General features: G+C 56.0%; 1 pseudogene; it reads right to left on the bottom strand.

Moving 5' to 3' along the window:
• Positions 1-4113: 4113 nt before the first annotated feature.
• On the bottom strand, positions 4114-5304 carry LOC147971366 (uncharacterized; annotated as a pseudogene).
• Positions 5305-5538: the final 234 nt, after the last annotated feature.

Here is a 5538-nt window from a genome sequence, read left to right as displayed (position 1 = left end):
GGTCCACGACCGCACGCAAGGAAATGCCTCCTTATTACGTGCAAAATAATGATTCCTCCACCTGACAGCTAGGACCCACAGGAAGGGCCTCTGTATTTCGCGAAAAAATGTTCCCCCCGCCGACAGGTCGGACCCACCAGCTATATCTTCGCATGCAAGGAAGTGCCTCCTTATTACGCCAAAAAATGAATACCCCCCAGCTAGCTGGGACCCACCATATTGTTGGGCTGACTTGTGGGCCTACTAAGTTGACGGGGACGGAGGGCTTTGTCAACTTAGTTAATACTCCAGTGACCGTATGATGTCCATCCAACGGCCATAGTGCTTCTTCAACCTCTGGTCTTCTTGCTCCAGCCTTCCAAAGCAGCGCCGGTCGTGCCGCCTGTTCCTGCCTCCCGTGGTCGGTTGTGCTACCGCGGAGGCCTCACCGCCCCCATACTACTCCCACCACTGGCCAGGCCATCCCTCCACCCACCCACACCCCCTGTTATTCTGCGGCGACGGCAACCTCACACCGTAGCTGAACCAGTGAACGCTCGTACTCCTCTCCGCATGGGCATCCACTGCCGCGTCTTGCCCGGCTCCGCATCATCCCCTTCCTAGGCCTCGCCGTCGTCACCGCCGTGGTGATCTCGGTGCGGCATGGTCAATGTGGTCAACGACCGACTTCCATCGGAAGAGTACTGTACGTGGAGAGGCTGACAGCTGGGTCCACGGCAGCCGCAACGAAGTGCCTCCTTATTACGCGGAAAATAATTATTCCTCCACTTAACAGCGGGGACCCATCGGATGGGCCACCAGTATTTTGCGAAAAAACCGTTTCCCCCTGACTGCTGGGACCCACCGGATGGGCCACCGTATTTCGTGAAAAAAACATTCCCCCCGCTGTCAGCTCGGACCCACCGGAAGTGCCTCCTTATTACGCACAAAAACATGAATACTCCCCCGGCTAGCTGGGACCCACCTTGGTGGGAGGCTGACTTGTGGGCCTACTAAGTTGACGGGGACGAAGGGCTTTGTCAACTTAGTCAATATGAATGATTCTAGCTCCAGTGATCGTACGATGTCCATCCAACGGCCGTAGTGCTTCTTCAACCTCTGGTCTTCTTGCTCCAGCCACCCAAAGCAGCATTGGTCGTGCCGCATGCTCCTACCTCCCGTGCCCGGCTGTGCTGCCGCAGAGGACTCACCGCCCCCTACTATTCCCACCGCTGGCCAGGCCCTGCGGCGACGGCAACCTCACACCGCAGCCGAACCAGTGAACCCTCATACTCCTCTCCGCGCGGGCTTCCACTGTCGCGTCTTCCCCGGCTCCGCGTCGTCCCCTTCCTAGGCCTCGCCGTCGTCCACCGCCGTGGTGCTCTCCTCGCGGCATGGTCAATGTGGTCAAGGAACGACTTCCATCAGAAGAGTATTGTACGTGGAGAGGCTGACAGCTGGGTCCACGGCCACAGCCCAGTTTTTTTGTGATTTGCCAAGTAAGTCGCTTTGTCAGGCCTGTTGGTGCAAATCTTTCAAGACGAGGAGAGCTTTCAATCGGCTGGCCGAGAAAATGGCCCGTCAGTAATGAGAAATGGGCTGTACATTTTTTAAACACATTAAGCCGGCAATTAGTTTCAAATATCTTTTTTTCATTTCAAGATTTTAAATTACATTAATTTTTATGCGTGGAGAATTTGTTGGATTTTATATTGATATACATTTATTTTTAAAATTAGTTTGAATGTGAGTCGAAATTTCGGGATTAAAAACAGTTCGGACCGCACTGAAATATGCAAAAATTTGTATAATTTTTTAACCGTGGCCACAATATGGGCTGTAATGCTAACAAAAAGAATATGGGCTCCAAAAAAACCTTAAGAATTAGCAAATGGGTTGTAAATTATTAGAAATAATGGATGGGATGTATGCTGTTTTCCACAGATTTGAGGCTTTCCTAAAACAAGGTTGACGCACAAGCACTGACTGTTGGATGTCCATCTAACGGCCGTCGTGCTTCTCCAATCTCTACTCTTCCTGCTCCAGCCGCTCAAAAAAAGCGCCGGAGGGACTGCCTACTCCCTCCTCCCTGCGGCCGGCTGTGCTGCCGCATAGGCCTCACCACCCCACCGTACTCCCATCACTGGCCTAGCCATCCCTCTACTCACCCACACCTGTTGTTATTCTCCGGCAACGGTAGACGAACCAGTAAACTCTCGTACACTCGTACTCCCCTCCACGTGGGAAACAAATTGCCGAGTCTTCCCTACATCCGTGTCGTCCCCTTACTAGGCCTCGTCGTCGTCCACCACCGTGGTGCTCTCGGCGCGGCGTGGTCAATGTGGTCAACGACCGACTTCCATCGAAAGAGTACTATGCGTGGAGATGCTGACAGCTGGGTCCACGGCCGCAGCAAGGAAGTGCCTCCTTATTACGCGCAAAATAATTATTCCTCCACCTGACAGCGGGACCCACCGGACGGGCCACCGTATTTCACGAAAAAAAAACGTTTCCCCCTGACTGCTAGGACCCACCAGCTACACCTTCGCACGCAAGGAAGTGCGTCCGGGTAAAAAACGATTCGCCCCCCTGACTGTTGGGACCCACCAGCTACATCTTCGCACGCAAGGAAGTGCCTGACAGTCGGGACCCACCTGGTCGAAGCGTACGTAGCGTTGTCATTCTGGTCGCGAACGTGTACGTACATATATACTGGTGGATGTAGAGGCGCGCACGTGTCGTAGTAGAGGCGCGCACGTAGCATGTACACGTACGTACAGTGGCCAGGGTGCAAGAAAGAAAATACGGCCACGTATGTGTACATATGGGTGGGGTCTCGAACGCCTACTCGCGCATACGTACGGCGAGGGCTCGTTGACATGGCTGGGTCGGAACGGAGAAACAACGTCGTCGTCGTGTTCATGGGGAGGCAACGGAATGCGTCGTGTTCATGGGGAGGCAACAGAATGCGTCATGTTCATCGGGAGGCAACGGAACGCGTGGGAGCCAACCGGCTGGGTCGGAACGGAATGTGTGGTCGTGTTCATCGGAAGGACTTGGACAGAACAGGCGATGTAAACGAGGCCTAGCGTACCGCAGAACGGAGGAAACGGCCTTGTGTTCGACCGGCACGTTCGAAACGAGATCCTGTTCATCGGGAGGGGTCTGGCGTACCGCAAAACGGACGAAACGGACCTCCTACGGTCGAAACGGGGGTCCTGTTGATCGGGAGGGGTGTGGCGTACCGCAAAACGGACGAAACGGACCTCCTACGGTCGAAACGGGGGTCCTATTGATCGGGAGGGGTGTGGCGTACCGCAAAATGGACGAAATGGACCTCCTACGGTCGAAACGGGGGTCCTGTTCATCAGGAGGGGTGTGGCGTACCGCAAAATAGGACTCCACGGGCTACCGCCGACCTCCTCCAGCCTCCACGAGCTCCTGTTCATCCAGCCTCCACCGCGCGCTACTCCACCGGCTACTGTTCAACCACCCCTCCACGGGCACCCCTCCACCATCTACTGTTCATCCAACCCTCCACACCACGGGGTCCTGTTCAACCACCCCTCCACCGTCTACTGTTCATCCAGCCCTCCACACCACGGGGTCATGTTCATCCAGAGGCAACGCCACTGCTCACTGTTCATCCAACCCCCCCTCCCCCCCGCAACACTCACTGTTCATCCCAGAGGCAGCATCGATCGTCTTCAGTTAGCAGCAGTGGCGAAGGAATCGCTTGATCGGGTTCAGTTAACAGCCATCGATCGATTGCTCGGGTTCAGTAACGCGTAGCCTGCAGTGCAATCGCTCGGGTTCAGTTAGAGCCCAACGCCTCACTCGGGTTCAATTAGAGCCAACGCCTCGCACACACACACGCGTACGTGTACGAGAGAAACGCGCATCGCTCGGCCCCCGACCTCCCACCGTAACCGGGAACTCCCCAAAATTTTCCTCGCCCTCGCTTCTACCAAGGTTTTTTCCGTCATGGATGGCCCAAAGAATGTCATGCAGCTGCGTCTCCGGCCCGCCCAGGACGAAAAGCCCATTTTCTGTCATGACTTTTTGTCATAGAAGTAGGAGCCCACCACATCTATGATGATACTGGGTTTTGTCACAATTATCATCATAGAAGTGTCATATGTATGACAGGAAAAAAATTCGTTCGACCCAAAATGTCACGGATGTGTCTTTTTTTGTAGTGCCTCCTGCCTGCATCATAGCTTGAGCAGAACCAACTGGAAACAGGGGGGCTTGGTGTAGATCAACATCGGCGGCACAGATTGAGGTGCCTGAGGAACAAGAGGGGCGGAGCAGTCCCATCCTGCCCCGACGGAGTGGGAGAAGGACGGCGACCATTGCAGCCCCTTCCTGAACCATATCTCCCACCTCGGTTGCTAGCATCTCTTTCTCCTCCAGCCATCTTGACAATGGAAGCAAAAGGAATCTTGCCCGATTTCCTATCCCAGAAGTCTCGAGAGAAGGAGAAGAATTTTTTAGCAGGCAGACGATCTGATTTACCGATTGGGTGGCAATCCGCTTCAGTGAAATCTCTTGAACTGAATGTGTCCTTCCTAACCCACACCAGGTTAGATCTGTTGAAGGTTCTAGGGGTTGGCCAAACCCTAGCTTCTCCCCAACCCTGGCCCTCCTGGCGCGGATCCGGAAGGGGAGGCGCTTTTTGAAGAGGCGCCACCACCCCACCCACTGGAGGTCTGGTGACGGGGCAAGCGGGGTCCGCCGATAGCTTCTCGCTGACCTAAAGGGCCCTCCTGGCAGTGACTCTTCGACCCGCGCTCCTCCTCACCGGTGAACAGAATAACATCGGCGGTGGCGAAGCTCGGCTACACCTGGCTCTTCCGCACATCGCAGATGAGCCTGGAGGCATGAGTGCTTGAGCTCCAGAAGAGCTCAATCTCGAATTGACGCCGGCGGCCAGGACGGGATGTTTTGCACCGGCGCACCCGAAGGTACCAGCCCCAGCAAGCCCTCCCATCTCAGCGCCCTGCGAGGATCTTATGATTTCTCCTTCGCCTTCGCCCACTGCACGAACGCGGTCGATGTGGAGTGCGGGTAGGCTGGCATCCTCATCCTCTCCGCCACCATAGCCTCATCGTAGATCCGTTGCGCTAGGGCCCTCTGTTCTCCCTCTGCTCTTGAACGGCAGGCTTCTACATACCTTGTTGCCGTGGCTCGTGTATCTGGATCTCTCGCCGCCGCCACTGCCTGATCCGCCGCCTTCAACTCCTGAATCCGTCGGATCCACGCCGCAGCAGCGGCGCGAATCCTTGTCGCCCGTTCCACCCACCCCCAATTCCCCGTCGCCATGAGTATCGCCTGCGGGAGCGGTGAAATCAGTCTCACCAACTCCGCGCAGGTTTCCTGGACTTGGGGAGGGCGAATGAGGGAAGGGGGAAGGGGAGGCGGAGTGGCCGCGGCCGCTGGATCCAGCCTTCTCCGTCGTGGAGGCATGTCGCGAGGTCGGCACGGCTAGATCTACGGTGGGGGAAATGGCGAGCGGGAGGCGTGGAGTCGCCGTGGTTGCTGAGCAGGGAGCGGGGT

Source organism: Triticum urartu, chromosome 5A (genome assembly GCF_056163025.1).
Source record: "Triticum urartu cultivar PI428250 chromosome 5A, HENAU_Tu73, whole genome shotgun sequence".
NCBI classification, from domain to species: domain Eukaryota; kingdom Viridiplantae; phylum Streptophyta; class Magnoliopsida; order Poales; family Poaceae; genus Triticum; species Triticum urartu.
Note: the sequence above shows the minus strand (reverse complement) of the source record. Positions and strands in the feature narration are given on the sequence as shown.